General features: G+C 40.7%; 1 pseudogene; it reads right to left on the bottom strand.

Moving 5' to 3' along the window:
* Positions 1–5758: 5758 nt before the first annotated feature.
* On the bottom strand, positions 5759–5878 carry LOC136655039 (5S ribosomal RNA; annotated as a pseudogene).
* Between the last annotated feature and the right edge of the window lie 5603 nt (positions 5879–11481).

Raw genomic sequence — 11481 nt, 5'->3', positions numbered from 1 at the left:
AGGAGCAGCATGCAGCTCCTTAAATGAATTGATTTTGCTTCAGTGCAAGCCTCCTCCCTCTGCCAGTAATTCATTTTCAAGCTGTAGGAAAATGAGAACTCGATGTGGTTTCCCTTGATTACACTGCAGATTTCCTCACAATCTGGATTTCAGTTGGAAAGCACCACCACGGGAGTCTAATCTGGCTTTGCTCTCAATGCATAGAGATTAGTGATAATGGAAACTGTGTGCAAGACTCCCTCACTGCATCAAGAGAACAGCCCCTTCAGGTAAAACCACTGCCAGAATAGAGACTCCAGCTGCATCAATATATTGTAGCATTTGGGGCACATAATTTGTATGGATGTGGTCAAAGCAACACAATTTTGCGTGTGCGAATGTGTGAGAAAACCTTAAACATCTATTAAAATCATAAAGAAAATTGGCATAGCAGACATGTTCTCAGCATGGGTGTGTGGGGACATTTAGATATGAGAAAGCTGGAGGCCATTATTTGGTTCTCCAACTGCAATATTCTTTGCCAATATTTCTTTTTTTATACTTTTTAATTTTATTAAGAACACAAAGTGCACACGCACACACAAACAATTAAAATTATAAGTTGTATGGCAAGCGTGGAGATCTCAAACGACATTCCTTATTCTACTACAAAATCACACAAAAAATTATCAAACTTTAACAGTCTACACCTATTATAAAATACATTTTCCACACAAATAGAAAAATAAAAAGAATATAAAAGTTAACTCCCATCTACTCATCAAATCCATAAATCACTTGACCCACTTTCCCCTCAAAGTGCAGGAAATCCATGAATGATTTCCAATTGTCCATAAAAGATTTTACTGACTTGTCTTTAAGAAGAATTGTAAGTTTGTCCATTTCTGCCAAATCCAATATCTTTAGCCACCACTCTTCCAATACGGAACTTTCCAATATTTGGCATACAATATTCTTGCAGTGGTTGTCATATATAAAACAGTTTCATAGCCTTTCTGAATTGAGTCATCCAGTATTCCCAGCAAAAAAGCTTCTGTTTCATTTGTAAATTTACCTTCAATATCAACTTGGTGCATTTCCTGGTGTATCAAAGTCTAATATTTTTTCGCTTTTGTACAGGTTCACCACATGTGACAGAACATTCCTTCCTGTCTGTTCGGTACACTTTCATACATTTTTGCCAATCTACCTGGAGTCAAATACCATCTATACAACATCTTATAAAAGTTCTCTTTAAGGTTTACATTCAAAATAAATTTCAATCTTTTAATCCACAAAGAATCTTGTGGATTAAAAGATTCTTTGCCAATATTTCTGTCTTTGTGAGTTAGCAACCACCTTTCCAAATCGCTACGATATGAGGGAGTGTGAGGAACTATGAGCCCTCAACAATGCATGAATCAATGTTATTTTCATGAATGTTTTGAAGTCTAGGCTTGTGAAACTTGAAATCTTCTACATATGGTTTCTATTTCTGAAATGGAAGCTAGTCTGATACCTGGTCTCATTTTGTTGACTTCTGGTCTAATTGACTAGGGCAGTCCTATGCATGTTTATTCAGAAAACAAGCTCTCTTGATTTCAGTGGCCTTTACTCTCAGGTATGTGTGTGGCTGCAGCTGAGGCTGTATAAACCCCAGCAAAGTTCATATTACTGTGCGTTGATAGGGAAGCATTAAATCTGTGCATGTCCTTTGGCCACAGAGATCAGACGTGCTATCTGTTGGAAAAGGCAGGGATTATCACTACACTTCCCGCCAGTGTGCTCACATATTACATTTTGATAAGGATGTGAAGATATTTGGTGGGGGAATTCATATTTAAAGCAAGGTTCAAAGGCCTGTTTTGGAGTATATTCAAAAGTAATGGCAAAAAGCCTGCAAACCTATGCATATTTACTGGGGGTGGGGGGTGGGAGTTAGGAGCAAATGGTACTGAACTTACTGAAGTGTACATGCATAGCATTGTGCTGAAAAGCAGTATATTTCATTATTTTATTTGCTTTATAGACCTGATCTAGTTCTATGGAGATTCAAATTCTAAACTTGGTTTAAATCTTTACAGATTGATTGGGAAAGTCTGGAAGTTTATCAAGTATAAGGATTTCCCAGGTCTCTCTTAGTCTGTTTCAGTGTACATTCTGGTGTCTTCCTCCAGCTGGTAGTGATTTCTAATTTTCTGCAAAAACACTTTTGGCTGCTCTGACCAAATATTGTGTTAGGATTCAAGCGCTGTCCAAAATAAGCTTTCCGTCTGTTCTGTAAAGCTTTAGAAGGGTCTCTATGGGTCTTACAGTCTACTATAGTTCCACTTTTTGAAATTATTGCCAATGAAACATTTCTGTAGTATTATATGTGGCTTCATTAAATAGAAGGAAGTCAATGGAGGAAAATTTGAAACTCAGCATTGCGTTGACAGTATCTACATGGCACTTCATAAAGAATAAGAGCAGATGGGTAACTCCACTTAAAAAGGTTGTTGTGACAGAACCATAAACCTTGTATAGCCCTTTTCACAGTTACATACCGAACATGTGGAAAGAGGGGAGTGTGATTGTGCCTACAATCCCACAGACCCCTCCGTATGTTCACCTGATTGTGTGCATACATGAGTACCATTACATGCAAGTTAGGGCTCTGTCCCAGCAATCAGGAATCCTGTTTTCTTTAAGATACCCTGAGAAATGGAAAAGGATATGAACATTATTATTGCAATAATTTACCAGTCGTGGTTTATTTGATTTAATGATCACCTTGAAAATATTTTGAAGGAAGAACTATAAACTTGAATGGCCTGGTATTTATTTGGAGATACTAGTATCAAAGAACATACCCAGGTTCCACAAAGTCATGAAAAATGAGAATATACTTGTATGCCAGCAAACGGTTACAGCAGATTTTTAACCCCTGAAAGGTCCAAACGGATTGAAAAGCACATGTAGTACACCACTAACTCTTTGAGATATTATGATCTTCTGCAATATGCCAAAATACGGTACAGTTATATGCAACATGTCAGCTACCATGTAAAAAAACAACTAACAAACTCATAGAAGGCCTTTCTGACTGTGTAGTGGGAAGCCCAATCTTAAACTGTGTTGGTGCAGCCAGGCCACATGACCTGTGCTGCATCTTACAGGACTGCTGGAGGTCACCTCAAGGTAAGGGGATATTTTCCCCCTTACCCCAGGTAAAGCCCCAGCTACCCCATAGGGCTTCTCAGATCCATGCCAGCTATTTAGCTGGTGCACATCTAGGAAGCCCTTGTAGGGCGGCCCAGGCCAGGGTTTAGAAGTGGTATGCCAATTCTGTTCCCCTTCCAGGCACTACCTTGCCCTCTATTCTGCCCTCCTCCTGCCCAAAAACACCCCCTCCCCACCTCCATATCTCCCTCCTGCCGTTCTCTCCCACCCACCAATGTACTGTGCCAGTTGACATGGAGAATGGATCCAGCGCTGGAAAGCTAGCACACATCTTTGTGCTGGCACTGCCAGCCCTTGGATAGGGGCAAATGTGCTTTATGGCATGTTTGTGACACTCCGAGCCAGTGCAAGGAGGCCTGCGCTGGCTCAGCACAAGGTTAGGATGGTGTTATGAATGTTATAAACATGTTGATTACATGCAACAATCCTACATGCAAATTAAATGATGTATGCATATGCGGAGGCATATTCTGTACATATAGGATGGTCATGAAGGATCATCGATTCTTACATGGGGGAAAAAAGATTTTGTAATATGCGAAGCAGCTTTAAGACAAGACACTCATTGAAATTACCAAATGCTCTATAAGAGAAGGCTTGCAAGATGACTCGTACTTGAATTGCTCTGTGACTCTCACTATTTACCCATGAAGGTATGCATGTAGTCCTGTGCAAGAGGACCTCCTATGTAAGCTTCAATGACAAGCTAACCAGATTAACCTATTCAGTGAGAAATACATATCTGTCTTTACTAATATTGAAATATGCTTTTTATGTGAGCTTTTTTTGGGACATTTTAAACAAAGCAAACTTTTTTTAAAGGATGAAATGGTAAGTGCCAGTTTAGCACTCAAAAACTTTCACAATACAGAGGTCACTTTCGGAAGTTGAGTTGTAAAAGTCAAAATCCACAAGATGTGAACAACCCATGGTTCAGCTCTACAAAAGGCAGTCCAAGGCATATTCACACGACTCCCATGCAACACTCCCATGAGTGTTGCCCATGCAAACATTTTGTGCAATGTATCGCAATCTGCAAGTGTGATGTGTTTTCCCATTTTCAGATTTTCAAATCCCTTGCAGAAGAGATTGTTGAGAAAAAAATGTGTTGTGTGAATCAGCACTCATAAATCAGTGAAGTCACACACACGCACAATTTCCCCCCTTTTCTCATTGTTTCCAGTCTTTACCTTCATTTTCCCCTTTCTCTCTTTTTTATTCCCCATTTTAGATGGGGAGCACAAGTCTCAAAAGCAAGTCCCAGTGTGTTCAATGGTAAGTGATCACAAGATTGCAGTCACATTCTGTTAGGACAATGACCACTATTTAAAATATCAACAATACATTTTTATATTTTATTACTGTGGGGGGTGATTGTCAAATTCTGCAATTTTTGAAAAATTTAAAACCTTTCAGGTAAATGTTTGCTAATGTTGAGATCTGAGCAAATGTGATAAAAACCCTTCAAAATAGGTCTCTTTAATCAGGGGACTCTACATCAAACTGCAGATTTTAGGTTTGCTTTGTTTTCTCCATGAGAAGCAGCTATTTCTGTACCATAGGTACGCCCATACTGGTGGTTATCTTAATATATATCACCTTCTTGCTGCTTTTATTATTATTAATTTTCACTGTTCACTTTCATTATAAAATCATTTCATGTTGTAGGAAGACTATGTTGGATTAAAAATACATGCAGTAAAAACTAAACACAGCAAAGAACTTTCTATCTTGCATGTTGTGATTAGTAAAACAGTGTCATATGTCCTATGGGGAATAAAAGCTCTTACTGAGAATTGTGGTGTTCTGGTCCCCGTTGCCATGGTACTCCTGCTCTCTATTAGCTTCCAATGGAGCCCAGAGTTTTAACTTTGCATCAGACAAAGAAGTTTATTCAGTTTCTCATTATCTGAATCTTTCTCTTCCTGACCCAATCTCACATACACTTCTCCAAGTGACAAGCCCTAAAATGAAATTAAAAAAGGAAAGTCTTTTGATGCTAACTTTTTACAGCCTTTAAAGTTTATGGTGTTTTGATATTGTGAAATTGTACATTTTGTGTACGTGATGTTCCTGATTGTATACACGATAGTCCAGCTGGTTATACACTACTATGTTATGTATTTTAAAATATTCTGTGCATTGTGGTTGATATGCTGGTGAATACAAAATTGGCAAAGTAGTCTAAAAGCTAAGTAAATACATATCCATGCCCCCCAAAAAACATGCGAACAGTGACAAAATCAACATGAAGCAAGAGACCGAGATTCCCCACAGATTTATTTATTCCTGAAGCTTGTTGTTGATGCTTAAGGAAAAAGCTTTGTTATAAACACTGAGAAACAACATGGCAAAGTGCAATAGAATTTTATTTAAAAGGCTGTTTGAATGGATTTTGTATGGATCACAATTTTTCAAAATTTTTTTTCCCATTTGTGAATGTTCCTTCTGCTTCCCCGCAATCTCTTTGTCCCTCCCCAAATCAAACAAAAATGGAGCCAGCATGGTATGATAATCCAAAGGTTGGCAACCTTCAGTCTCGAAAGACTATGGTATAAGCCTACAGCACCTGGTATTCCCAAGCGGTCTCCCATCCAAGTACTAACCAGGCCTGATCCTGCTTAGCTTCTGAGATCAGATGAGATCAGGCATGTGCAGGGTAACAGTTGCTACTCATGTTGATACAGACCAACCTAGTTTGTTGCAGTAGTAGGTGGAAGGGGTCAAGGAGATGGTGGTACTCTAGGATATTAAGGATGTGTGGTGGAGGCAGGTACTGACTAGGGCAGTGGTTGTCAAACATTTTAGCACTGGGACTCACTTTTTAGAATGACAATCTCTTGGGCCCCACAGGAAGTGATGTCATTAACCTAGAAGTAATGTCATGACCAGAAATGACATCATCAAGCAGGAAAATTTTAACGCTTCCAATATGACAAAATCAAACCAATTAAGTAAATTTAAAGCTTACAATAAGCACAAGCTTAAAAATTTATTTAAAAAAGAACATTCCTAACCCTCCCAGTAGTTGCTGATCTGTTTAAAAAAAAATTCCCCAAACATCTCAAAGGCTGCAATCTTATCCACACTGACCTGTAAGTAAGCCCCATTGACTATCATTGTTAAAAGCGTACACATACTAGCCTGTTAAAAGTACAAATAGGTAACATTTCCCCAGAGCAGTCACATACCATATTAGCATCAAGTCTAATATATTAAAAATAAAATACACATAGAAATTAATGGGATCCCACCTGAAATTGGCTCGTGATGAGCCAGCACCAGCCAGAGGCCCGCTGCATGCTGCCTGGAACAAGAGACGAGCTCCGAGCAGCAGAGAAGTTAGTGGGGGAGGGTGGGAGGCGTTCTGGGGCAGGAAAGGGGGAATGGGAGGAGGGTGGGAGCAATGAAGCTCTGTTCTGCCACATCTTGAAACCTGTGCCAGGTCTTCTGGCCCGACACAGGGCCTCTCAACTCTGCTCTGTTGTATCAGGAACTCCATGTCAGGTTGGAATGCAAAATAGCCAGCACATTTGAGAAGCCCCATTGCAGGACTTGGGACTTCCCCGAGGAGACCTCCAGCTGCTTCTTGGCAACTGCTGGATACTGCAGTAGCCTCTTTGCGCTGCTGCTCCAGTGGGCGCCAGAAAGCTCATGATTGGGTTTAATCATTCTACTATTCCTGATTTGCTTTTATTGGGTCATGTCCCCTCCCTCCCCATTTATTTTTTTCTTAATTGGCTATGTTTTGTAAACCACTTTGCTATTTTGAAATTAAAAGCAGAATATATAGACCAGGGCTGTCCAAACTTTTTGGCAGGAGGGCCACATCATCTCTGACACTGTAGCAGGGGCTGGGAATAAAATTTGAATAAATTTACATAAATGAATATAATAGAGATGGAACTTACATGAATGAATGAAGGTCTTGCAGGAGCTCAAGGCCTATAAAAGACCTTGCACAAAGCAAGGCAGGTGTTTCCTTCGCTGCTGTTACTGCATTGCAGATGTTAAACAGCAAGCAGCCCTTGTCGCACAGCTCACGTAAGAAGTCGAACAGTCACCCTCACACTGAGAGCAGTTGCGTCAGGCCAGCATGGGCTCCAGCAAATCTCCGGAGGGCCAGAGACTCATTAGAAGCTGGGGTTCCCTGAGGGCCGCAAATGGCCCCTGGGCCGGGGTTTAGGCACCCCTGATATAGACAATAAATAATAGGCTCAAACCCTAATTACAGCCCAATCCTATTGCAAATTGTGGATATAAATCTATATATATAAACTGGCCCACCTCACCCCAGCACTGTCTGTTCTAGTGGCTGTCTGCTGGTATTCATTTGCATCTTTTTAGATTGTGAGCCCTTTTGGGACAGGGAGCCATTTAGTTATTTGATTTTTCTCTGTAAACCACTTTGTGAACTTTTAGTTGAAAAGCGGTATATAAATACTGTTAATAATAATAATGTTAATAATAATAAATCCCCTTGCTCCTCCAAAGCCTCCTGATTCACCCCACCCCCACTAAATACAGCACATGACTTTTTGGCACAGTTGCACTAGCGGGGGGGGGGGGGTAGGATTGAGCTCTTTAATTTCAGTTGAGCTGCAACCTGTTCCTTTTCCAATCCAATGTATAAAAAGATCATATAAGCCACTGTCCTCCTTAGACTTTCAGAACCACTTAGCCTTTTCAGGTACATTTTGTGTGTGAAACATGTCAGATTGAATGCAACAGATATTTGCAAGCATAGGTATAATACGTGTACACTCACAGGTACACAGGGAGCTGTGATTGACTTTAGCTTTCTGTGGATAGCAAATCCAGATTCAGTTCTACAAAGTGTGTAAAACAGCTTTTGGGTAAATTGCTTGGCAAATTTACTATGATGCTATCCACTGGGTAGAAAAGTAATAAAGAAGCAGCTCCCATACTCTATATAGATTGATCATGTATGCAGTGACATTTCATGGAATCATTTAGGGATATCAAGCAAGAACAGAATATGCTTTTGTGTATTTTTAGACCAGTGATTTTCAATCTTTTTCATCTCACGGCACACTGACAAGGCTCTAAAATGGTCAAGGCACACCACCAGGTCTTTGACAATTGACAAGGCACACCATGCTGCCAGTGGCGGCTCACATCTCCCATTGGCCCTAAAATTCCTGTGGCACACCTGTGGAGCATTCACGGCACACCAGTGTGCTACGGCACAGTGGTTGAAAATGGCTGCTTTAGACTTTTGCAGGTTTATAGTAGAAAAGGGATATTATAAAATAAAAATGAAGACAACACTAACTCAAAGATTGAAATTATCTTCCTGCAGTTAAAACCATGTTCTATGAATAGATATGATACCCCAAATATATCTTCTGGAAGACCAGGAAGTGAAAAGACTACTGTAAGAGTGAGAAAGAAGAGCCAAGTTATTAATATATATTTAGTTATATATGGGATACAGACTACCAGAGAGACATGAACTTCTGAGAAAACAATTACAACACTTGTGATTCATCTTAGAGTACCAGTAAAACATTATGAGAGTTCCAGCAACACATGTAATCCAATTCCATTTCTGGAGATAATGTTGATTCATGCTAATATAGATTACTCTGAGATTAATTAGAACTGCAAGGGCCTCAGAGTCCAAAAAAAAAAATTCAAACAGAGTTGCATGCAAATAAGTTTTCCAAAATGAAATTGCCATGAAATTTCATTTAAAGCAACTTTGGAAGCTAATTGAACATTGCTGTTTAGATAGACTATGTGAAAACCTTTGAGGAATAGCTTCAAAGAGTTTCAGTAAGACTAGTGAAATTTCTCCAGGGATTTTGTGCAACAATAGGTTTTGTGTGCCAGGTTGGGGCAAAGGAAAATCTGAGGCAGGTTTGGAGGCTTTTGCTCAGGCAGAAACATCCATGGAATTCTGAGGGCAGCACAAAGACTTCCAGAAAGGTCACTGGAATTTCTCAGCAAGGTTTCACGTCCCCATTTAAAAGCTTCATCATTGTTATCACTCTAGAGTTCTGTGTCTGTTCAAAAATTGCAATTGTAGTTGTTACAATATGATTGCCAACTGTTTAATAGGTGGATGCAGTCACTGCCCAGGAAGTTTATGAGTATCCTTTGCCCTTTGTTTTGTTTTGTTACCTTCAATGAGAGAGCCTGCATTTTTTAAGATTCCTCAGTTGACTTTGGAGATACCGGGTTGTGTGGGTTTGTGAACTATGAGTGATGACAAAACTCTACTTTGTTGGGCTGCTTTGCATTCCTCCCTTCTGACTTCTTCCTTATACAGTTGCTTCATACAACAGTACTGTATGTTTAAAGTGTCTCAAGTCTCTAATTCCATTTTCCCCCTTTTTAATCTCCCAGAAAGATGTGAATATAAAATACTTCAGCAGACAGTTTGACCAGATTTCACACCACCTGTTTTTTCACGTAGACATTTTTATCTCACCCCAGTGAGATAAGAATAGTTCTTTTTGATAGTTGTGTCCACCCACCCGTATCATGATAAGAAAAGTTAACAGGACTTTTAAGTACCAAGACTTAATCTGCAGAGTGGAAAACACTTTGGGAAATCATAATTTTAAAAAAGTGGGGGGAAAAAAAATCCAATCCTTGTACATATATGAAAACAAGTGCTGTTAACAGTTGGCAAATCTGTAATTAATTTGGAGAAGCCATCCCAAGATAAGTGCAAACTGTGGTTGCAGTTGTAATGGTTGCATCTGTTCTGAAAGCAGAACCAAATTATTTATTCTGTAGTGTGGTCCATCCCTGTCTAATACATCCCTACCACTAATACTGTAATGCTACATCATTGACTTTTGAGGCTGCATGCTTCTGCCCCTTTCTTGCCTGCTTCCTCATATGCTTTGCTCCCCTTCTCTGCCTTTCCCTAATGAGTTCTGAGGGTGACTTGCAGCCCACTGCACCAAGCTGTTCACACTCTGGCTACTTCACCCTGTTCCCCGAGGCATGGTACCAGCACATCTCCTACCTCCCATTTCCATTGTTACCCACCCACACCAGCCATCCTGTTCTGCCCCTCACCTCAGCCTGTGAGACTGTTCAGGTGCTTGAGGAAGTGACTTTTATGTTGGTCTGACTGCCATTGGTGCTGGGCCATATCCCTCCTGCTGATAGCGATGGCAGCCAGTGCCCTTGGGCCCTTGATGAGTCTGCCTCTGGACAGTGATAAACAGGTTCAACCTTGTTATACACAGATTTTTTATACATGGATATGACTCAACACAAATTACCACTGCAAATGAGAAGAAATGTGCTGATCCCTGGAGAAGGGGAAAAATGCACCCTTTTAAAAAGCTTTTCTTACTATAGTAAGAATTTTTAGCTCAACATGATGAGAAGAGCCCTTTAAATTAAAGGAAAACAGTCCTTTACAATAGTTAGAGAGGGCAGCCAGCTGACAATCCATCAATCATTCTCTCTCCAAGCAACCCCCTCCCTTCCCCCCCAACACATGAAAGAAAGATAATCCTTTCTAAGTGCCTGGAGAGAGACTGATTGTTGGATTGTAGTCTTAATTACTCTGTCTTAACATCACAAAGGTCAGCAAGTCTGTTTTAAATCATCAGAGCAAAAGGACTGTTTTTAAAATTGATTTGCTATAGTGCAATTTTTGCCATTCATAGGAGTTCTAGGAAGGGAACCCTCAATAATGAGACTCAACCTGTATAACCTAGTATTGGCAACCTTCAGTCTCGAAAGACTATGGTATCGCGCTCTGAAAGGTGGTTCTGGCACAGCGTCTAGTGTGGCTGAAAAGACCAATCCGGGAGTGACAATCCCTTCCACACCGGGAGCAAGTGCAGGTTGTCCCTGGTCTGTCTCCCTGGCTATGGGCCTTCCTTCTTTGCCTCTTAGCCTCAGACTGTTGGCAAAGTGTCTCTTCAAACTGGGAAAGGCCATGCTGCACAGCCTGCCTCCAAGCAGGCCGCTCAGAGGCCAGGGTTTCCCACTTGTTGAGGTCCATCCCTAAGGCCTTCGGATCCCTCTTGCAGATGTCCTTGTATCGCAGCTGTGGTCTACCTGTAGGGCGCTTTCCTTGCACGAGTTCTCCGTAGAGGAGATTCTTTGGGATCCGGCCATCATCCATTCTCACGACATGACCGAGCCAACGCAGGCGTCTCTGTTTCAGCAGTGAATACATGCTAGGGATTCCAGCACGTTCCAGGACTGTGTTGTTTGGAACTTTGTCCTGCCAGGTGCTGCCGAGGATGCGTCGGAGGCAGCGCATGTGGAAACCGTTCAGTT

Source organism: Tiliqua scincoides, chromosome 5 (genome assembly GCF_035046505.1).
Source record: "Tiliqua scincoides isolate rTilSci1 chromosome 5, rTilSci1.hap2, whole genome shotgun sequence".
In the NCBI taxonomy this organism is placed as follows: Eukaryota; Metazoa; Chordata; class Lepidosauria; order Squamata; family Scincidae; genus Tiliqua; species Tiliqua scincoides.
Note: the sequence above shows the minus strand (reverse complement) of the source record. Positions and strands in the feature narration are given on the sequence as shown.